We start from the raw sequence: 24,272 nt of genomic DNA on the forward strand, positions 1-24,272 counted from the left end.
AAACTGAAAACTCAGTTTTGCAATTAGAAACCATAAGGTCTGGGAAATGCCACAATTGACTCTATTTTCTCCTCGGTATGTAACAAGACATAGAGAATGCAACAAATGCAGGAATTAAGCTGACATGCATGTATTTATAATAAATGTGGTTTGAACAAGACCCAATTTTTTACAACAATGTACACACATCTACTTAAAAAAAACAGATAAGGTTTTGAGTAAAATACAGAATATTTACATTTGCAACAGTGAATGAGTTAGCCACACATAGAGTGTTGCAACAGGCAGACTCCAGCTGAGTCTTACCATCACTTCCTGTCCTTGGTGAACACACTAATAATTTCAGCACAACCACAACTGTTCAGTGCACACACAGAGAGCATCTCCAACATCTAAAAGTCCCCTGTCACCTTTCTTGCATGCAAACCCAGATAGTATATAAAATTATAAAAGAGAGGACACAAGTGGGCCTAGTGCAACGTGTGGGGAAGGCAATATAAGAGCAAAGAGAAAGAAAAGTCGAGACTTGTGAATGCTGTTCCTTTGAAAATGGATGGGAGCCACAATGGAAAACTAGTTAGCTTAATCTGTTGGGAGTGCAGACTGGGAAGTAATATTTAAAGATATCTTTTAAAAAAAACATTTTAAACAATAACAAAACAAAGCTCATGGAAATTAAAACTGTCGCTACCCACGGCTTTATATAAAATGTTCATGAAAACTCAGGCTTTAAATACCCAAACCGGACTTACAAGCTGTGTTGAAATTAAGTAGAGTGAGACACTCTGAACTCTATGAGTGAAACACCCTGAACTCTATGATTAATCGATGAAAGTCAAGGGATGAAGCAACTGTTCCCTTTGTCCCTTCTCATGAAAACAGAGACAGAAGAACATTGTTATCATCATTAGCGGCCTAGGACAAAAATATAAGGCAGAAAATTACCTTACGTTTATTAAACGCCCTATCCTCCAGCTCTTCTAGATATTCTCCTAGTAAAAAAAAACCACCACTCTCAACGAAGAGTACTTCACTGTCACTGAACTTCACACCAAACAGTTTTCAAATAATGGACTATTTAAAAGCTCATATTGCTTAATTGGTCCTCAAACGGAAATTAAATCAACCTGGAAACAATCTGGATTTAATTAACCTATTTAAGATAAAGGCAAGAAATAAAAATAATAAAATAAATAATAAAATATATAATAATATAATAAAATTATAAATAAGTAATAAAATAATAAAATTTAAAATTCGATACTTTATATGAGCGCAGAGAACCACAGATTGAGCACAGATCGATAGGTTTGCAAACACACCCAAGATTTCTGAAGTTCCATTTGACAGCCAGCCGGCTGCCGGGCGATTCCCCGGAGCCCGCAGCCGCGGGGAGAGCTGCTGCAGCCCACCCCCGGGGCAGCGGCTGCCCGCCGCGTCCCAGCTCACCTGGAATTTGCTCCGTCCCGGCGCCACATGGCGAGCACCAGCACTCAAACAAACCCCTCAGCAGCACCTCTCCGGAACAGGGAAGGTGACTAAGTTGGCTTGCGCTCCAGAACAGCCGCGTGGGGCTGTGACAGCGCGGCCGGAGAGCCCCAGGGCCGCAGGAGGAGGCTGGAGGTGGCTCGGCGGGGCAGGGGGGATGAGGCGCGGCACCGGCAGCAGCCGCCCGCCCGCGTCCCGGCCGACAGCCCTGGGCGCTCTCGCTGCCGCTCGGGCGAGAAAGGCGCTCTCTGGGCGCCAGAACGCCACTTTTCTCACGTGCCGAGTTCGCCGGCTGCCGCCCCCCGCCCCGCCTCGTCCCGCGGCGCTCCAGCGAGGGGAGCGGCCGCCGCCGCCAGCCCCGCCGGGCTGCGCCCCGTCCCGTCCCATCCGTACGGCGGACACCCACCTGAGCTCCGCACCTACGGCCCGCCGGGAGCCCCCGCCATGGCCCCCGGGCTGCGGCGCCCCACAGGAAGGAGGGAGGGAGGAAGGAGCCTGGCAGGAGCGACAGCAGCCGGCATGAAGAGCCGGTCCGGGCTGAGCGCTCAGCTCCGGCTGCCGGGGAGCGCCCAGGAGCGGGACGGGCGGCGGGACCGCCGCGCTCGACTGACGGCCGCGCCGGGCGGGAGGAGCCTCGGCCGCCCCGCCCGGAGCTGCCGCCCGCCTTCCCGGGCGGCGGGGCGGGGGAAGGGGTGTTTCCATGACGTCACGGGCAGCGCCCCGGACAGGTGGGGAGCGGTCCCCGAGGGGACGCGGGGACAGGAGCCCCCGCTAAGCCGGAGCTGAGCCCCCGAGCCCGCCTTAAGCAGCCGGGGCAGGGCGGGGCAGGGCGGGCGCGGAGCTAATCCCGCAGCGGCCCTGAGGGAGCCTCGGGAATGATGGATCCCTGAGCTGCCTGGTCCCGAGGGCGCGGCTTCCCGAGTGCGAGCGAGGGTTTGTCGGGGGATGGCCGCATCCACAGCAGCCTGCGGGCATCACTTCCCGCTCACGGGGAGCGCTTCCCGCTCCCGACCTCGCCATCCGCCTCGGCAAGAGCTCCTCCGTGGAAGAACCACCCCTCCCCGCCTTCCCCCACCCCGCACCGGCATCCTAAAATTATCGCATTCCTCTGTACCTTATTTAAAAATAAACAACTTGAATGACTAATTAGATCCAAGCCGTTAGAAGAGCGCTGGACGTCTTCCATGAACCCTGAGTGTGTACGCTAAATCTTTCAGAAATTGTTACGGCTTGCGAGGAGGTAGACGGGATGTGACCTGGCACACCATTCACACTGTCTTTACTTAAAGAGTGCGATTTAATCCACTCTTAGGAGAAACGGAGGGGGGCGGAAAGAGCCACCCCGGTTTCTTTACTCAGACTCACATGTCCAAATCTCATCAACTGCTTCCCAATTCCATTCAGAACTCGGTGCTTTTCTCGACTGGAGGGAAATAGAAACCTTTTTTTTCATGTATACTATTCATACAGCATTAAAAAGGAGCAGAAGCATTTGGAAGAGCAAGCTTAAGTGACATCCCAAAAGTTAAGAATGGTATTCACAGATTGGAACTTGAGGTAGTGTATAACCCAGGGTCAGAATAGTACATAACATCTTGAACAAAATCTTGTAAGGGCGTGAGAGAGGGCACAGAGTATCACTTTTAGTAAGAACGCTATCCATTGTAGGCTTCCCAAACCATCAGCAGCAGAGTGACCCAAACCCCCTGAAAGCTGCTTTCAGAGCTGGCCTGTGTGATGCTGCAGCAGAGAGATCTTCTGACGCCTCTGCTGTTGACCGCAGCTATACAGCCTGATGATAGCTTAAGGAGGTGCTGCCAACACAATGAAAGCTCAAGCAACGACTCTTTAGTCAGCATCAAGCATCAAAGTCATCGAAAAGCAACAAAAGTAGTTTTAGTTTCCCTTGTGTTGTTTAATGTAGCTCCAAGTCCCTGCTGTACGAGAATTCAGACATTGCCAGAGGGTATATGTCAGTCTGCAAACAAGTAATTTAACAGTAACGTAGCAATTCCTTGGGTTTCAGATTTTATAAAGGTTTGATTTTATAAATCCAGGTTTTAGGACAAAATTAGCAACCCCTGTAATTTTAAAGAGCACAATTTTTGAACTAGAGGCACCAAACAGCCTGCAGCATCAAATCAGTTAAGGAAAAATTAGACTCCTGGAATATGTTGATGCTACACCTTTCTAGTGTTCCCATGATATAACAGCAGATTGTTACGTAACAGCATATTTCCCATGCATGTGTGGCCTGTTCCAACTTCCACTGAGACCAAACTCAGACCACCTCTTAATTTAGAATGCAACCATGTGTCTCCCTGAAGACATACAACCTCCAGGCCCTGCCAAAAAAAAAAAAAAAAAAAGTCAAACTGCAAGAATAAAATTCTCTTCCAGACCAAAATCTCCATCTTGAGTTCTGCTGTATAGACATTGCCCTATCTGAGATTCCTGAAATATTTAGGACTTCTATGGTTCCTGTGTAAAAAAAAAAAAAGTGGACTGGGTGCATCCATGGGCGGTATTACATTATTTCACTGGGGTTACATCAGGAAGGAGTTTGATCTTATGGATTTAGGGCTTTGTTTCCTTTCCTTTCCTTTTGTTCTTCACTTCTGTCAAAAAGAAAGAACAAAAAAAAAATTGGAGTGCTCTGTTTTTCTGTGCTAAGGGAAAGTTTAGAAATAAAGTACTAACCAGCCTTTTGAGAATAAGATCATTCTTTCTGTTAGAAAAGCATCACACAGAGAAATAGTGACAGTTTTTTAACTGAGATGGCAAAATACAATGTGGTTGTACACACTGGGATAAATGCATGGGCAGAAAGCCGCTGTGTAAATATAGATTGCTGCTTTTTGTTCTTAATAGATCCATCAACACAAACTCATCCGGTTTATAATCATAAAAGGAAGGTGGTCAGGGTGTTCCTCAGCAACATGCACTTAACCTTCGATTTATCCTTGCTCTTTGGGTTTTCTGTTCTGATTGATGGAGCTTCACAACACAGTAATATTTTCAGAGCTATTAAGAAGAGGAACTCCACTCTGCATAATCCAACAGGTATTTTTTTAAAATTTAGTTTCCCTTTGATTTTTTATAATTCAGAATTAAATTACATGGTCTAGATTAAAACTATACCAAAATGTGTGTTCTTTTAGCTTGATCTTTGCTGTGGCTTTGCAAAGGCAGTTCATAATAATGTTTCCAGTGGTGCAATGAAAGGGATTGTCTTTTGATTTCTAGCTTGATCTTTTTTCCTTTAATTATTAGGTAAAAATAATGATTGCATCCCTATTGAACTCAAAGACAAGCAATGATGTTTCATGTTTAAGCAATCATAGTCTGGTGAGTGAGTCAGCTTCCATTCCATTCCATGTATGATGTACCTGGAATGTATCCCATGTATCTTTCCACCACAAAGAGAAAGGTTCATTAAGAGAAACAAGTTTTGTCCTGTGCTTTGAGCTGAGCAACTGACAAATTAGCTTTGCAAAGAGCTTCTACATTTATAGCAGATGGATATATTTATCAGTATTCATGTGACTGAGGTGTGAGCAGCAGAAGAGTTGTACACATTGCAAAGTAATTGGATTCATCTGTCTAATTCTTCTGATGACTATGCATATATATCTTCAGTCCTAGGCAGGAGTTATCTGTCTTGAAATTCAGAAACATCTTTCTTCATGCACAAAAATAAATCTGTCCTTGAGAGCTTTCTTCCTTCCACCAGCCCTCCCCACGATGTAATTTCTGTCTTTATGCCAGTACCCTCTATGTTATTCTTTGTCACCAATGAGGAGCCTCTATCCCATTAACAGTGCTTTGGCAAACATTGCTGTTGTCCTGTTGCGCTTACTGGCTGCTATTATGGAAGCTATTGGCACCACCTTTCACGTGTCTTTCTTGCTGGTACTTCTAGATGTTTGCCTATCTCCCTAGGCTGCCCAGGCCTATTTTCACATGACCGTAGTTACAGGGTCCTTCATGACTTGCCTGGCGTCCCAGCTAGAATTAGCCTTGTTAAATTCCCTTCAGAGCCCTTCTGGATACCTCTGAATTAGGGCATATCATATGTGCTGCAATATTCATTCATTTTTGCAGTACTTTCAGCAATCTTGATTGTGCCTTATAATTTGTTTCGTGATCAGAGCTGTGGGGGAAAGCAGACCTGATGTCACAGCATCCTTTACTCTTTTCCTTCTTCCAAACTGCTAAACTGTTTGTTGTTTACTTATGAGGGCAGAGAGAGAGAGCAGGGAGGCTTGTAGTCTTTCCATGCTGGCAAAGCGTGTGTGTGGCCAGAAGTAAGTCAAAATGGGAAGGTGAAAAACTAAAAAGGAAGGAATATCCACCAGCTGGGCACTCAGGAAGAGAGTTCCTGTGCCAAATGGTCAAAATAAGTTTGACCTGGTCTAAAATTTACAAAGCTGGTTAGGATGAACCAGGCAGCAAATATTAAAAAGATGCACAGATTTACTGTGGCTGTCATGGCCATGCACAGTGTATACCTGCATAACAACATGATATACACAACATGACATGACATATATAACACGACAACATAATGTGGCTTCACAGCCTCTTTCCACAGCACTACTGATCTGTCCCAGAAGGCACCAGTATACACCAAAGAAATAGAGAAGGCATGTAACATATGTCGCTTAAAAAAGAACCAAAAGCCAAAAACACAGACTCTGAAGAACCCTGTCTTTTGTGAGTGTGTGTGTTTGTGCATTACTTGCCACAGTAGGATCTGTGGACTTGGCAATCACTGAATTCCAAATAGTAACATTCATCATGAGTATTAAAAGTACTTTCCTTGCTGTTGATTTAAGTTTTATTTGTCTATTTTACTTAGCTCCAAGGAAACTGTGAGGGCCCACTTGCATTTGGTCTGGCTCCCAGGCTTATTGCATTTGAGAGCCAATTTCGAATGTCAAGTGGTCACTGTGTGGTGGATGAGTAAAATTAACATTGAGACCTCAAGAGAAACAGGGATTTAAGAATCACTGAATATCTTCTTCACACAGACAAGAACATTTTTCAAGCAGTAACTTAATACTGCCTTGGAAATGAGAGGAAATTTCAAGGTTTTCAAGAGAAAGTTATTCTGATTTTTTTTTTTTTTTATAGTAGCATTTTCCCTTAAGGAGAGAAGTTAAACAAACTGGCAATTGGAGATTCTGGATTTCTCAGTCTTGTGCTGGTTTCATACATACCAGATGCTGTTTTATAACATTTATCCTCCTCCCCCTCATTGGTGACTATTACTCATTTGTCCCAGTGTTCTGGGGTTTTAGTATTTATCTAGAAGGCAGTCAGATGGAAAAAAAAAAAATTAGTCCCATTATTTTTTGTATTACTTAAGGCAGAAAACATCAGAGTACATGGAGGTTTACCATATTCAGAAAGCATGTTTACAGAGATGTGATACAGGTTTCTGCAGAATCTGGCAGCCAGACACCGTTCAGCTGGCAGAGGGCAATACAGTTATCGGGCAACAGTGGAATTCAGTGCACTACGGGCCAGGTATTCCCTCCCTACTGATGCAGGTCTGGTCATTCAGATTGCTAGTGAGGGGTTCTGCCTGGAGTAGGAGAGACAGAAACCTCCTGTGGGGCACAAAGGATTAGCAGAGGTATTCCACACCCATGTGTCCTTCGACTTTTTAGAGTCTCACCTAAAAGCAGATGGAAGACTTTAAATGTTGTCCATTGCAAACAGAGTTTCTATTACTTCCCTGGGCTCTGGGTGAGCCCCAGGCATACGTATTGTGCTATTCTTTCTCCTTCAAGTATCACACACAGCATGGAGCCCTTCAAATCCAGAGGTTAGGTCCCTGTTCTTTCCTCAGAGGATCTGCACACAGATTCTTTAATCTTTGATGACTGTCACGCTTTCTGCTCTAGAAGTAGGATCCCAGTTTCTCTTACTAGTACTAACTTTGCTGCTCCTTTCCTTTGAATACATACAACAGAAAAATATGTGGAGACACTAATGCAAAAAACTGCTGATGCTGTTACTTCATTCTTTTGGGACCATGAACACAGAAGGTAAGATAAAACACTGAATTATGGGATAGATACCTTTGCATTCCACTTCAAAGGAAAATAAATTATATTGCTTGAACCTTGTAAATTGGAACTACAAGGTACATTTCCTGCCAGCATGAACAAAGTTTTCCATTGTGTGAACTCCTTGAAATTGCTAGTACTTCATTTGAGTGCATGTGATACTCAGCAAGTGTCAATAATGGCAGTAACAAGCATGACTCTGACAATGTGTGCAAGTCCAGCTACAGACATTGAACTTAGCCAACAGTTACTCCTGGCTGGCGTCAAAATAGAGGAACAGAGAACCAGTTCTCCTCATACTCACTTGAAAGTTAGGCTTCTGGCCTCCAACCAAAGAGCTGTTCCAAAGCCTTCCTGCTCCAGTGATCAGACAGTCTCCTAGTTCTCAGACTGGGCATAGTTACATCCCATTTGTGCCTACTGATACTTCTCACACTGTGGTGGTTTAACCCCAGCCAGCGGCCAAGCCCCAAGCAGTCATTCCTTCACTGCCCCACCAGTGAGATCAGGGAGAGAATCAGAAGGATAAAGGACAGAAAACACTTGGGTTGAGATTTAAACAGTTTAATAGGCAAGGCAAAAGCTGCACACACAAGCAAAGGAAAACAAAGGATTAATTCACTGCATCACAGAGGCAGACAGGTGTTCAGCCATCCCCAGGAGATCAGAGCCTCATCATGCCTAACACATACTTCAGAAGACAAACTCCAAATGTCCCCCTCTTCCTGCTTCTTCCCCACACTTTATATGCAGAGCATGATGTGCCATGGTCTGGAACATCCCTTTGCTCAGTTGGGGTCACCTGTCCTGGCTGTGTCTCCTCACAGCCTCTCATGCACCCCCAGCCTCACCAGCACTACAGTATGAAAAGCAGAAAAGGCCTTGGCTCTGTGCAAACCCTGCTCAGCAATATCAGAAACAAATCATCATCACTGTATTCAGCAAAAATTCAAAAGTCAGCCCAAATCTAGCTACTGTGAAGAAAATTAGCACTACCCCAGCTAAAACAAGCACAACCCCCCCAGACCTGCACCTTAATAACATTTAATGTAGCAAAACTATCCACTGTCACAGCTGTTAGACACATGTTCATGGGTAAGAATTTCACCAGATGACTGTAGAAAGCATGCCTGTTGCTGCTGTGAATGAACTGCTCATTTCGCATCAGGAAATTTCCATCAGGAAAACTGTTCAGTCTGACTGCCAAGTTACTGTTAGCTGGGGGAAAAACTAAGCTAGGTGGGTTGAGTTCTGCTGGGATACAGCATCTCCTCTTTCTGTACTGCAACCATTAGTGTCATGGCCTGAGTTTCAAAACAGTTCAGATGCATACTAGTAAGCTTTCTTCCCACTTTCACTGCTGCTAGTAGAACTTACTTGACAGAAAAATATGTCTTCCCAGACATCATAACACTGGCTCCACACGAAACAAGTCAATAAGTCCAGGCAGACTGTTTTTTTTTTTATTTGCCAGAGGTCAGCAATGGTTCCAGGCAGAAGGAACATACAAGGAATCAAATCTTCTGCTTTGTTTGAAGTAACATTCCAGGCAGCAGCATCAGAGTTGTTGAAATCAGTGGAAAAATCATCCTTTAAGTTCAATGAGTTTTGTGTCAGATGCCTCATCTAATGGATCAAAATGTTAAGTGTCTGTGATATTCCCTTGCATCTCAAGATATTGATGAGAATCCAGGCAGCTGTGGGAAGACAAGTACTCCCCCTGACTATTGCCTCGTGATAATTGAGGCAAGATGGGCCACACAGGTTATTGCTCAATGCATCCTTTCATCCATGCTGTTTTTCTAAGGGTTTACTGCTGCGAATGGGTCCCCATGGTTAAGAAAGTTTTGACAATGATAGAGCAATGAGAGCTTTTAATTGAGCTCAAAGGTGATTGCTGAGAAAGAGGAGAAGAGTATTTATGGCATTACTGCCACACTTTGACACAACTGGCTGACAAAGTAAAATAGAGGAAAAGCAAACCTCCCACACAGTCCACCTTGGGCAAATACAAATACAGAGGTCATGAGCAAAAGGTATGAAAGGAAGTTTGCTCACCTGCAGCCCAGGTATAGCCAGTTCTTCAGTCACCTCAATCCACTCAGTTGCTGATCTGTCACTTAGCATAAGTTCAATTAACAGTGTCCTCAGCCATGACAGGGATGTGCAGCTGCCTTTCCACTTTTCTGCCTCCAGAAGAGGTGTCAGAAAGAGATACCTGTATAAAGTTTCAAAGTCAGGCATTTCTAAAAATCTCTTTTTGAATACAAATAGATAGAGATTTGCCAGCTGCTAAGATTTTTATCTTAATGAACTGTTATTTTTAAATAAAACTTAAAAAATAAATAAATAAAACCAAACCTGTTGAAAAGTTCAGCAAATATACCAAAAATGTTGAGGTGATTGATCTGTACACATTTGAAGGAACTGAGGGTGAACAAGTGTATACTATAATCTTTAAAAACACCAAGTCCTCCATTCATAACTGAAGAAGGAAAATATTTGGCAGAGATACAGATCTGTTTATGCACAGTCATCCTCTCCCAGGGATCAGCAGTGGGGCCATTCCTGTTCAATATCTTTGTCAATGACCTGGGTGAGGACATGGACTGCCTCTCAGCAAGCTTGCAGACACCAAGCTGGGCAGGAGTGTTGATCTGCAGGAGGGTAGGAAGGCTCTGCAGGGGGATCAGGACAGGCTCATACATGGCCAAGGCCAAGGCTGTGACAGAACAGGGTGAAGTGCTGAGTCCTGCACTTGGGTCACAGCAACCCCAGACAGTGCTACAGGCTGGGGGCAGAGTGGCTGGAAAGCTGCCATGGGGAAAAGGCCTGGAAGTGCTGGTTGACAGCAGCTGAACAAGAGCCAGCCGTGCCCAGGGGGCCAAGACCAGTGACAGCCTGGCCTGGCTCAGCAATGGTGTGGCCAGCAGGACCAGGGCAGGGATTGTCCCCTGTACACAGCACTGGTGAGCCCGCACCTCAAATCCTGTGCTCAGTTTTGGACTCCTTTCTACAAGAAAGGAGGTGCTGGAGGGTGTCCAGAGAAGGGCAGCAGAGCTGGGGAAGGGTCTGGAGCATAAGTCTTACAGGAGAGACTGAGGGAGCTGGGGGAGTTTAATCTGGAGAAAAGGAGGCTCAGGGTAGACCTTATCCCTCTTTACAACTGCCTGAAAGGAGGCTGTAGCCAGGTAGGGGTCAGCCTCTTCTCACAAGTAACAAATGACAGAATGAGAGTAAAAGTTGTACAGGGAAGGTTTAGATTGGATATTAGAAAAAATTTCTTCATCAGAAGGGTTGTGAGGCATTGGAACAGGCTGCCCAGGGAAGTGGTAGAATCACCGCTCCTGGAGGTATTTAAAAAACATAGAGATGTGGAAATTTGGCACATGGTTTAGAGGTGAACCTAGCAGTGCTGGGTTAATAGCTCATCTTAAAGGCCTTCTCCAGCCTAAAGATTCTATTCTTTTCACAGTAATTAGTATAATCAAATGGCAGGAAATAACTACCTGTACAGAATTGAGGGTTTTCTTGGTTTTTACAAGTAATAGAGGCAAAAGACTCCTGGAAACATCTTCGAAAAGGTGAAATTAAATCACATGACATAAGTGGGAGCAGGTGATATAAGAATGTCTAGTAAAAATTAAAATAAGAAGCAGCTGAATTCAAAAATCCATCCCACAAAATTAATTAAATGGGCTATTAAACTGAGCTCAAAAAGTTAAGGCAACATGTTATGGCAAACATTTACTTTGCAAGGAGAAAATGAAAAAACACAATATTCACTCTCTAAAGTGGAAATCATGTTGATTTTAGGGAGAGCACAGGTTACAGAGTTTTAGTCAGTGTAGAGGTAAAGAATTAGAGGTGTATTTCTGAGGCATCTGGAGGACTATTATAGACTGGAAGCAAACAGTCATAACAGTAGGGAGAAAAGAACTAGCAAATGTGCCTCCCATGCACTGGTTTTGATAAGCCAAAATGAAGTCACTTACTAATGGCAGGAAGAGCATTTCTTTTCTAAGATGTAAACATTATTTCAGTATTAAAATACTGGCTAGTGAAGGATGAAGAGACAAAATTAATTGAGAGCCTTGAAACACTGTCAATAAAGTCTTTTTCCAAGAGGCTGTAAAGGAACTTGAGAACCGTATATGAAAGGTAAAATCATATCATGAGTTAGAAACTATCTGAGAGAGAGACTCTAAAGTGCTAGAATAAATTATTGCCTCTTAAAATGGAAAAAAGGTTAATAGCAGGATGCCCAAGGACCCTGGCTGGAGCCGCTGTTCTGTATTGTATTCAGAGTCTGAAAGGATGAATGGTCTGGTAGTAAAATTTGCTTGTGATACAAATTATTTGGGTTTGGCACAGTTTAGGAGGATTATGAAGAATACCAGATGGATCTAATAAAGCTACTGTAAACGTTTGGAAGCAATATAATTGTAAATGAAATACCAACTGTCATGGTTTAACTCTAGCAGCAACTAAGTGCCACACTGACGCTCACACACTCCTCCACCCCAGTGGGACAGGGAGGAGAATTGGGACAGGATAAAACTGTGGTTTAAAGTAATAACAGTTTCATAACTGAAATAAAGTCAAGTATAATACTAATACTATTACTAATAATAGTAATGAAACGGGAGGTAACAAATAGAGTGAGAGAGAAATAAAACTCAAGGGTAAAAAACCCCAGTGATACACAATACAGTCACTCACCATCCACCGAATGATGCCCAGCCCATCCCTGAGCAGAGATTGCCCCTCCCAGCCAGCTCGCCCCAGTCTATATACTGAGCATGACATTCTGTGGTGTGGAATATCCCTTTGGTCAGTTTGGATGCTGCGCTGGCTGTGCTGCTCCCTCATGGCTTGTTTGTGTCTCCTCACTGGCAAAGCATGGAAAACTTGAAAAGTCCTCGGTTTAGAGAAAGCACTACTTAGCAACAACTGAGCAACTGAGTGTGTTGTCACCATTATTCTCATACTTAATCCAAAACACAGCATTGCACCAGCTACTAAGAAGAAAATTAACCCTGTCTCAACCAAAATCAGGATACCAACAAAGAAAGTTCAAGGCAAGGCTTGTTGGAAGGAATGTCAGTTGTAGCACGCTTGTGTGCAGTGGGCTCTGGTTGAACTGCAATCTCCAAGGACAGCTCTAGGCACAACTAGCAAGAAGACCATTAAAAAAAGCACCAGTAAAACTGCCAGTGTAGGTGCAGTCATCTCGAGACTGTTTGCAAATATGAACTGACTAGCCAAATAGTTTCAGCAAGAAAAGACCCAAAAAATGTCAAGGGCCAGACTCAAAAAAGGGAAGTGGTAACTGAAGCACTTGGAAGAGATGCACGAAAACTAGTTCCCCTTCCTTCCTGTAAGGGAAGTCCACATGTCTTGGGGAAATGCCACAGGGCCACCACAGCATAAGCTGTGCCAAAGGGTGCAGATTGAATTGTTTCATTTCATTGGAGAAAAAAAAGGAAAAGAATGAATCCCTGACCTTGTCAGTGATTAAACTATTCCTAAGAAGAGTCAGTGTTTTAATATCTTTACCAATCCAGTGTGTTTCATTAGTGGTATTCCCCCACCAAAAAAACTTGATTACTGTCAGGAAATGCATGATTTCCAGAAAATGCTTTGGACAGGAGGTTAGGGCTCCCACTTCATGCTTACTCACTGAAGAAGCAGGAACAGTAAAACTGGAGGGTTAGACTATATTTTCTTCTATTTTTTCTTCTAAGCAAAGTATTTCTCTGAGGCTGAATGGAATATTTGTGTCAAATAAACCAGTGTTTTCCAGGGTTTCTTTTGACAAGAAGATAGACTGCAGTCTTGATTGTAACCACTTTTTTGTTTAAATTGTCCAGTTTAGCTGTCAAATCAATTTGTGGTACTCAGGATGCAAATGCCTACTGTCAGTTCATCCAAGACATCTGCTGAGTGTTTGGCAATTGTCAAGAAATGAGTGAAGTATTAACATTTTAAGATGAAAATGAAAGGTAATAAACAAAACAATATGATAGCATGCAGCCTTCTTTTGGTCCTCACTGTCAGTTAACATAACGCTGCATCAGAGCCCTTGAAACTTAAAGGCATTTTTCAAAAACATCCCACATTGCTTTTTTGTGTGGCTTTTTGCATTTCCACTCCCTCATGTTGGCAGTCTCTTTTTTGTTCCTTCTCCAGACTCACATATACTTGAAGTGCACACCTAAACAATTCTTCTACTATTTTTCCCTTTTTTCCCTTTCTTACCTCCTCAGGTGGCCATCCTATCACTTCCATATTTGAGGTTGAATTTGAAAAGCGCTTTTTGCTAAAAATCTCTATGCTTTCAATTCTTGAAATCTCCCACCTAAAAGAAAATTATCCAGACATAACCAGCATGACAAGTCCTAACTCTCATCATAAGAGGTCCCCAGTATCAATGTGAGTTGTATATTCAGTATCCGCTTCCCAAAAAATAAAAGGAAGGAAAGTGACACAAAGTGCTTGGCAAAGAATGGATGTGCTGTTCAGGCTTCTGTGAGCCCAAGCAGCTCAGGGAGGAGGTGCCCAGAAAGGTGACTGTCTTTTTATTCAGGAAATGTAGGCTCAATGGCAGTGACAGATATAATCAAACTGGCAGCTGAAAAGACCTGAATCTTTCAGGTGAGATTTCTGAATATAAATGGAAGGAAAAAAAAAAATAAAAATCAGAGTAAGAAACTTCAGAGGGAAAGAGAAGACAGTATGACATGGGCAGCAGAACTAATGCAGTTTGCTGTCTTACAGATTTGTTTCTCCACATGTTTCTCACAACGCTCAACTCAATAACCATGGATTTCCCTTCATCTTGCAAAGTTTACCTACATGTCCCTCAGCTCTCCTACAATAGTTTCACCTCACTCCAGATCCTCTAATTACCAGGCAGGGAAGAGGCCAGATGTGCTGTGGCTGAATTCAAGCTCAGCACCTAGTCAATCAATAACAAGATGAAGAGGTCAGCCTGCTCTGACCCAAAAGAACAGTGCCTGAGCACGTCCTTTCCCTGCATTATGAAGGAAATAATAGGCTTTTTCTACCTAACCACAGGGTTTTAATACAATTTGCAGGAATGTTGCAGATTTGCCAAATTTGCCTGAAATCAGTATGATGTTCATAGTTATTGGAGCTAAATTGATAGATGGATGAACAAACAAATTTGCCGAGCAGGCATTGCTTCCTTAAGAAAACAGACTAAAAATAGTTTTCTGTTGAGAATGCCCAACACTCTGGGGCCTCTTTTCACAATGAACAGACTTAAATAATTTTCAGCCATTTTAAATGAAGTGAAGCTTAGCTATCTGATCCAGCTGAAATAACTTTGCAAATGGAAATTAGCTCCTGGAAATACAGAAGATGAAAAAGGCAGAAGAGTCTCTAATAAAATCTGCATTGAAATACTGCAAATATGGAGCAGATTTCCAGTAAAATAATATCACCCTAGCCACCAGATTAATTCTTGTCTTATTTTTAGCTTGTATGAAATAATGGCAAGTGAGTTTTAGTTTGTATTAACCCATCCAAACCCAAAATAATGACAGTCTCATCCTAGTCAGCTGGTAGAGAATTAACAAGGTGGCATGGTAACTGCTCACAGTGTGGAGATGTCCCCATGGGCTCCATGGGAGCTGAGTTGGATCTGGAAGCAATATAACTGTACTCTTATGAGGATGCACTCTAAAACTTACTGCATTGAATTTATGCTAGTTTGAAAAGCCTTGTAATACAGAGTTGTCTACTCTTTGCATGTGCTGATGTCAATTTTAACCAGTGTTTTTATTAACTCTGTTATTGTCTAGTCTAACTCATCCTAACACCTCCCTCATGACTAAATGTGCAGGATTGTGCTACTGAGTCTGGTTTGGCAACCTAAGGGTGGCCTTCATGGTCTACCAGGGAAGATAGAAATGTACAAGTTATCCCCAACTAGTCTCCTTCTTCCAGTGGAACCCAGGTAGGATTCAGCAGTGCTTCCCCAGCCAGACTACACTTCAGTATCTGTTTGTCCTCAAGCATTCGCCCCAAGAACTTTAATCCTAGTCCAGGCTAACACTGGGTGAGGAAGTCTCTACCCTGTCTGCCCTAGGTGAAAAAATTACTTAAATTGTGAAAGCTACAGGGAACAGATATTTCAATGTATGTGTATGGGGGAGAGTGTCTAAAGCTGAACTTCTGGACCATCAAGCCCAGCCTAGAAGCCAGCTACTAACTGCAACTAGTCCAGGCTGGTAGCAAATTTTGGTAACACCTGGATTAAAAAGAAGTGGTACATCCTGAATCCTGAAATTAATGAAGAGACATGAGACAGAGCCACCAGTTACAAGGCTGATCATATGCATTGTGCTTCGACTGCTGAGACTGGGGAAAATGGGGTCCTTGAATTCTGTAAAGAAGAGCTGGTGATAAATGACAGGTTCCCAATAAGAAGTGGTCTCAATAAAAAGAAGGTGGCCTGCAAAAAGAAATGTGGAGATCTTGGCTAGAGGAAAGGTCCTGAACATAGAGGAAGATCCTAGAGACGTGGGGGCTGTGTGTCGGTGAATACCAGGGGATGCACTTGCTGGTTGAATAGTGATGTTCCTGCTAGGAAGGGAAGTTGAGACTTAGAGGACTGAGGTGACAGTAGGACTGAGTATATGAAATAATTAAGAAGGTTAAAAATTCTAATCTGGTTGGTTTTTAAGTAATGTTCAGTTCCTGGATCAATGGTGGGTTGTCATTTGCTCTGTCTCATCCATGACATTGTCTTATTTAAAGCAGTCTGAATTTCCAGGGCTAGCGATGATGTCAGATCTTGTGACTTTTGTGCATTTCTTTGCTATTGTAATACAAAAGACAAAAAAAGAACATTGTCATATAATTACTGTTTTCCTCCAAAGATTTCTCAGCAGGTACAAAAGCACTCCAAAGCACATCTCTCAGTGGGAAAGGAACATGGACACTTTTAACCTTGAAAGTAGACACCTGAACCAAAGTAATGCAGTATGAAAAGTAGACACTGGTCTGATTCAAAAAAATGCTGGTATTTTAAATATGTATGCATGGGAAGGGTCTTCTTTGGTTTAAAAAATTAAAAAAGTCTAATATGGAAACTCATCAATGTTAAGAAGTCTTTAAACTGTTGAAAGCTGTGCAAGTAAAATTAAATTATCAGGAATATAATTTATTTACAATGCAAAAAACTTGACTGGTGTATGGCTGAGCCATAGTAATATTTATTTTTCAAAGAAATTGCTCACATCTAACAGTGAATATTCTTGACTGACTAAACCCAAGTCTTTTTTGTGGTTCGAAGTGAAGCACTGGAGATTTGCAATGACATCCTATGTCTTCCTGAGTTTTAAGCTCATCTAGACATTAAGCACTAGCCTTGTATTAGCAATCTGCTTCGCTTCTCCCCTCTGTCTCCACAACAAATTCTTGACATCTCTTTCTGAAGGTCAGATATTTGTTTTAAGAGCATGTTAAGCTGTCCATGTGGACATAACATTTTTTTCACTGTTTTCAACTAAGTCATGTAAGCAGAGCTGAGAAAAGCCAGAGATCTCTAGTTTCTGGATTACAGAGTCGCCTTCTTTGGCAGATCAATATCTTGCTCAAGGCAGGCATTTTCTTTTGACAGCATTCCAGTGATGCAATCATAAAAGCTGCAAACAATTATCTTCTCAGAGAATTTCTGAAACTTACTAGTGAGGGCAGCAAGACAAAGCAGTGAGAACTCTGACTGTATTAGAACTCTTGGAAGAAAAAAGATGGTGTCACTAGTTTGGCATGCAATTTCCATTTAACTTTCTATTTCACTTTTTACTGCTAGATCTTCACAGTCCTAGATTGGGAAAACAAAAAATAAAAAAAAAACCATACAAAGTTTCTGGTTTCCCCTCTGACACCAGGCTTTCCAGTGGCCATTTTTTTCATGACAAGGCACAACACTTTCTTTTACAGGTCCTGCAAAATTCCACAATGCTTTACATCAAATCACATACATGAGGAGTAACATAGATCCTGGAAATCTGACAGTAATTAACCCAAGTCTTTTCACTTTTTTGTATCCCACTACTTCCTTGAAGGCTTACAAAAATATTTATTATTGCTGTTGTGTTTTGCCTTAGGACTTCAATAAAACTCAAGTCATATAAGAATATAATAGTGAACTTCAAAAGGGTGACACTGTTACCTTGACAAAGGGAGTAGCGATCAGACCTATTGCAAGTGGTATTCTTGGAAGTAGGTAACAGATCTAGACTTAATCTCTATTTGGTACTAACTCTGAACTAGGCATGCTGCCAAATGAAAAAACTCCAGTGACCAAGGAAGTGGCAGATTACTCTGTTGTAGACTGCTAGTGACTTTTCCATGAGCATTGTACAACAGAATCTGGTTTCTTGCACAGCAGCAGCACTTTCAAGGTCACAGCTTTATAAGTCCTATCCATGTTTGCAGAACACCCACACTAAACACATCAGAAATCCAAGAGTAGGAAAAGGTGCTGAGCACTACACTTCAGATAAGCTCTACTTACATGAGCTGGCTCTGTAGTGACTTCTGCCTCTAATTTGTAGAGATTGTTGCACCAAAAGAGAGAACCAATGCTGACACAAGCACACACACACTTCAGAGCTGTGGCCCTTCCATCTGCTAACTGCATTTATTCAGGAGATGTTCCCTGGCTAGGAAACACTCTTTTTTGCCATGCAAAAATTTCAAGCTTCTATGGAAGTTTGGGTCTGCCTTCCTAGTCATTGTTGGTGGGCGAGCGGATACAATGACAAAGCTATGGCAACTGGGACTAAAGAGGGAAATAACTTATTCCATTAGCAGGAAAGCAAACTAAGACTAACAAGCTACACATGTGTGTTATGTGTCCTGAGTCTTAACATGTATTAGTAATCTATCTCTCATCCATGTTTCATGCAGCACTGCCATCACCATGTCCCCAGTCTTTGTCTCTCCTAAATTCTCCTCACCTCAACGCCTCTTACAGTCCCTTGTCCTGTTCATACAGCATCCAAAGAACTACTTATGTCCCTTGTTTACAGCCTTAGGGCTTTCTGCTGGGCACAAATGAGCACATGGTATGAAGAGCTACAGGCACAGTCACTGGTTAACCAGCCGCTGTCAGAGAGAAATCTCATCTGAGTTTCCCCTGCTGCTCCCTCTTTCCTGCTCCCTGTCATCTGTCAGATCTTCACATCTCAAAGATCGCTGCTCAGCCATCCCTCTTTGACACACACTTTATTTCCTTAAGATGTGTCAGTGAAAAATACAAACCAACTTGCTCTTTCTGTCTCTAAGAAAAACAACCCAGAGAGAATGTGCACACTTAGCATCCTTATACGCTGGACAGTGAGAGCCCACAGAAGTGAGAATTTGGTGAAAGATAGGAGGTATGTGCTGCTCCAAGTAAGAGAAGAACTACCAAAAATCTAGGGACGAAAACTCAGATTTGGCTCTGTATTTCTTTCTAACCAAGGCCAAAATGTCATTTATGCCCAGATGTTTGTGATACAAGATGTGAGTGGGACTGCACTCCTGCTGCCACCTTGGATTCCAGGGGACGATTGTGGCTCTGCTGCAGCAGCACCACTGCTCTGCAGCGGGGGAGGTGTGGGGTGACATCCAAAGCATTACTCACGTCCTTCTCTCTGGAGATAAGTGATGATGGCAGGCCCTGGCAGCTATCGTCTGAGGAGGGAGGCACCATGCAAGTTCTCAGATGCTTAATTCTGACTTCTCCCTACCCAGCCTTCCCAGAGCTACAGATTTTTGCTAATTTCAGGATAGAAATAGTGTAAGTGTGAAACTCAGCCAACAACTGTGAAAACCACATACTGGTCACAACCCCAGCCATCAGAGCAGGCATGGGACACCATACAAAAGCTCATTGCTGGGAGAGATCAGAAACAGCTAGCATCAGGGAGGAGGGAAATGCAGTGATGTTGATTCATATATATGATATTTCCCATGGAAGTGTGTAGGAGTTTAGCCTTTCACCAAAACCTAAATTTTAAGAAAAGGAACAACTTGTTTCCAGTTCAATAACAGAAGCATATGACATTTTATAATAGCTTGAGAAATGAGGGAGGACAGAGTATGATGTAATTCTTCTCTTTGTGACTCCATGTTTTGCAAATTCATGATCTTTATGTGCTATGTTAAGCCATTTGAAGAGATGCTTTCATCCAGAAGCAGCAAATAAAATAAGAGTGGAAGAATATATTTGTAGTCATAAGGCCACATTTTATCAAGACTCCTAAATAATAAATATAGCACAGCTATGATCAGATGTTTCTAAGCTGTCATATTTTGACTCATAGAAAAATAGAATAGACAAACAAAATTCTCAAGTAAAGATTGATATGAACAACTGGATTTAATGACCTGACTTCCTCAAACAGCAAAAACAAGTAGATAAGGTCCTCTTTCAACACATATTTCTACCCATAGATGCTGCAGCAGAAAGCTGGGCCACAAAGATCTGATTTTCTCCTCTTAATGGTAAAAAAATGATGGCTGAAGCAGATTTTAGGTGCTTCATTATTTTTTGAGCACTGGCTATGATCTCCTGAAAGATGATGAGGGAGCCCAACCAATCTACACAAACCAGAAATCTGCCTGTAAGAAACTATAAACAGAAGCTATGGTGTAGAAGACTCATGATATGAAGTTAGAGATATCTGGCAGGGTGGCAGTACAACTTCCAGCGGCACCTTGAATTTGAAACCTGTATCCTGATTTTTATTAAAGGCATTAAACCTTTTTTTTTTGCTCAAAAACAGCCCTCCAGGAAAATAAGTAGTTATGCTAGCAAGAAAGGGGACAAATCAAAGAAATTTTTCAATGTTCCTTACTCTCCATTGCTCAGTGTCATAAAATTATAAATCATAAACTATTGGTCTGTTCTGTTGTATTTCCTGGTCATTAAGCTCATTACAATATGGAGCAATTTCATATTACCAATCATTCCAGTTATCACAGAGACACCCCACCATTCTACACAGCTTCTCTGCTGTAACTCCATGAGTTATAGCCAAGAGTGCAGCTACAGAAATCTAACTTTAGATCATTTGTTCTAAAGCTGTGCTGCTGCCAGCAGAAATTCACCAAAAGAAAGTTTAAAAGGACATGTTTCTCCTGATACTACATGTTTTTGTAATTTTACTGCTCATTGCCAAATGCAAGAGTTCAAGCTATTGTAGCTCTGGAAAGCTAATGCTGATGAGCCAATTTTTACCACTCAAATCCTGGCTTTATTTCCACATTCCTGTCCACCCACTTGTTCTGTATTGTTCCATAAAACCACCTCATGCCTGGGCTATTTATTTTCAAATGCATTTTGTTACTCTCTAATTACAGTGAGAGAATAGATGGACTTTCTATTTCTATGTGAAATATGGTAATTGTAGCATCATTTAAATAATTTTGGAAAAATTATCAGCTCTGAATAAAGAACACAGTGAATGAAGTAAAATACAACCACGAAGTGGTCCTGACAACTCAGGAATGTGAGTCAAGTGTTTCAGAAAGTTTGAAGATTTGGGAAAATTGGTTTCTGTACAGAACCCCCCTTGCCCTGCCCCCCTAAAAAATAAAATCTCCTCCAGGCTGCTTGCTAATACAGTTGAATGAAATTTGTTTCTTTATATAGCTTGCAGCATACAAAACTTTGCAAAGACAGTCAAGAATTGATGGAAGGGATGAGTCAGTGACTTAGAGAAGGAAAGAGGATTGTGCACACGTGGGGTAGCAGGCGTGATGCAGCAGTCCTTTCCTCTAGGACATGGCAGAAGTGCAAAACAAAGGAGACTTGGAGTTTGTAAGCAAAGGGACACACTTTAACAAGTTAAGCCAATTTATCTGCCCATGGAAAATCAACATGCATTAAAACCCCAAATGGCTGTCCTCGTTTAGGATTAAAGTGGTCTGAATGTGACTAAAGTGGTCCTTAATCCTTTAGGGGATTTAGTCCTTGCTGAAAGAGTACTCTGAACTGATAAAAAGGCATTTTGTGGAATAAAATCTCAATGTGCAGGTTTCTCCCTTTTCAAGATATGTCAACTGACTTCATACTTCTTGACTCACCATGATGTTGCTGATTTTCCCCATGAAACACAATCTTAATTTGAAACATGAACATTTAGAATGACAGGACAAAAACAGTCTTGGGAAAATTGCAGCCAAGGACTGCATTGGGAGCACTGGAGGCTGAATGATATAATTCAGAGAACAGGTAAAACCAGGGCAAAAACACTAACCTGACTTGCCATGAGATAAAAATTTCTAGGCAAAAGCCCAGAGATAGTCACTCTAGGCCAACTGCACACAGGACACTGATCCCACCTTTACCACCTAGGAACCACCTTGTGTTTTCACTGCAGTAAACCAGCCAGGGCAGATTTGCCTTAGTTCAAGAAACGTTGTTCTTAGTTCAAGAAATGTCCCTCAGGATGGAAAGGAGAGAGTTAGGGTTTTCCAAAGGTATTTCACTGCTCACGGTTAGTTATAAGAAAATCATGATGACGCTTTGAAGGAGAAAGCAGTCCCTGCCATGGGCACTTCCCCATCTGATACAAAACACACTGTGGTACCTAGAGATGAGGAGAATTGCTTTCCTCCTGATTTCCCCCTGCAAATCCATCTCTGCAAGGCCTAAGAAGATAAACCCAGAGGAAGGCTGGACATACTGATCTCCAGGGCATATCCAGCTTTCAGTCTTCTGCGTTCAGCTTCAAGATGGGATGTCAGCACCAAATGTGTCAGCTTGTGCAGAGCAGCATCCATCTGCTGGACCCTGGACATGGCTCAGGTTAATTTTACACAGCCCCAGCAGCTTTTCCAGGTGAGTGGCTTCTTATGAACAGCCAGGAAATTAAAACTGAGATAATTAAGGAAGGAAAATGTCAATCCAATCTCAGCTTCCAAGGTCACTGGCAACAAGAAGAATACGGGGATTATTCCTGACACTTGCACACCTGCTTCGCTCTTGTTTTAAAATCTTCCATTGAAGAAAATACAAAAGCATTTGTTTCCCAGTGAGGAAAGCAAAAACTCTGACACTCATAGAAGCCATATAGATTGCATCAGTCTTTGACTCTTTTGACATTCTTACCTAATCTTCTAACATGCATTTCCTACAGCTTGGGATTGCCTATGGTCTACTTGTGCTATCAGTCACAGCAAAGGTTTTCTGCATTCTGACTTCTACATGAGCTGAAGTGTGGGAAGACATTTCCATCTCAACTTTATTCATGCTGAAGAATTAGGCCCCAGGCTCTGCAGATCAGCTGTGTTGGCCTCCTCTAATAGACATGCAAAAGTGTCCTATCAGGGCTCTTATGTAACTACATAATGATTTCTAAGTAAAAGATACTTGTCTGGCAAGTGCTGGCCAAACTTCGGTGGTAAAACAGGCCAGGTGAAAGAGCGTCTCTAGCATTATCATATCTCTGAATGACAGTAACAGTTCCACACAGTTTGGGGTGCTGAGTTCAACAACCACAGTCTCCTCAGTCCTTAAGACAGATAGTGAGACAATTCAGGCAAAACACTGAAGTACAGGTTCTTTACAGACAGGGGAATAAAACATTTGCTGGCAGTCCCAATGCACAGTGAGGTTCCTCAGCCACAAACTCTAGGCTGTGAGGGATGCTCTGGACCTTGTCTGTTTTCTCCTGGGGTGGGATGTCACTGAGCCAGTGTAATCATATGGGAATGGAAACTTAATTCCATCATGCTATAACTTGCTGGTGTGACAATCAGACCCAAAGGGATGAGAAAGATCAGGTAGGAGCCTATACATATAATAATGTCCATGTGTGTAAGACACAAAAAGGAAAGACTAGCTTTTCTATGTATCAAGGTGAATTTGTCTGATCTAGCAGCAGTGAGACAGAAATCCTTACTGATGCACTCATCTGATCATCCCTGTGGCTGAAGTGTGTCTGAAAAGAGTCCTAGAAAAGAACTGACAAAGAGAGAGTCATTGAGACTTGAGTCATGTGTTTCTGCATAAACAAAATAATGTAGACACAGCAGTGTGAAAATGCAGGAGATACAGATGAGGCTTGTGCTGCTGCTGTACTCCTTGCACCCTTGCAGCTAGGTTAAATCCACAGCCTGTGAAATCTGGTGAGCTGGCATTAGCATTCAGCCTCTTTAAAGCACAGCTTTCTAATCCAGCTGTCATGGAGGTGTATGGTCTTACCTGCTCAAGGAGATGGAGAAGGGTGAAGAAGACAAATGAAAATGGGATGGGGAGGAAGGAGAATGCAGACAGCACAGACTGGCAGAAGAAAAATGAGTTTCAGGTATGAGCTAAAGCCAGTGGACATAATGGTGTTTCCTATGAGTCTTTCTTAGCAGAACTAGGATGACAAAACCCCATCTCTCAGGAAAAAAAAGAAATCAGAATGATGTTACATAACAGAGCACTTCAGCAAAAGGTAAAAGGTAGAGTCATGTTTATAAAGCTGGACTCTGAGTGACAGCTTGGCACTTCTGGCATCGGTACTGAAGTGCAAACATAGCTAGAACAGCTTATTGCCTCTTTTAATTTTTATTTTTTTTCAACAAAAAGGTCTGATTTCAGATTTACTGGAGGAATCACATTGATTTTTTGTTAATGCACTGTTTACTGGACATGATCTCTACACAGGTTTTAGACAGCATATTCTTTAC

The 24,272-nt window shown here is 42.4% G+C and overlaps 1 protein-coding gene across 6 annotated transcripts in view; it reads right to left on the bottom strand.

Moving 5' to 3' along the window:
- The window catches only part of OSBPL3 (oxysterol binding protein like 3), an 87,173-nt gene extending 85,055 nt beyond the window's left edge, over positions 1 to 2,118 (bottom strand). For 5 of the 6 annotated variants that reach the window (XM_058833008.1, XM_058833009.1, XM_058833010.1 and 2 more), the window contains exon 1: positions 1,895 to 2,118. The gene's annotated coding sequence lies outside the window, so the exon portion shown is untranslated. The remainder of the gene's footprint in view (positions 1 to 1,894) is intronic. The other variant, XM_058833011.1, reaches the window with a different exon arrangement.
- Between the last annotated feature and the right edge of the window lie 22,154 nt (positions 2,119 to 24,272).

The sequence above is a fragment of the Poecile atricapillus genome, chromosome 2 (genome assembly GCF_030490865.1).
Source record: "Poecile atricapillus isolate bPoeAtr1 chromosome 2, bPoeAtr1.hap1, whole genome shotgun sequence".
NCBI lineage: Eukaryota > Metazoa > Chordata > Aves > Passeriformes > Paridae > Poecile > Poecile atricapillus.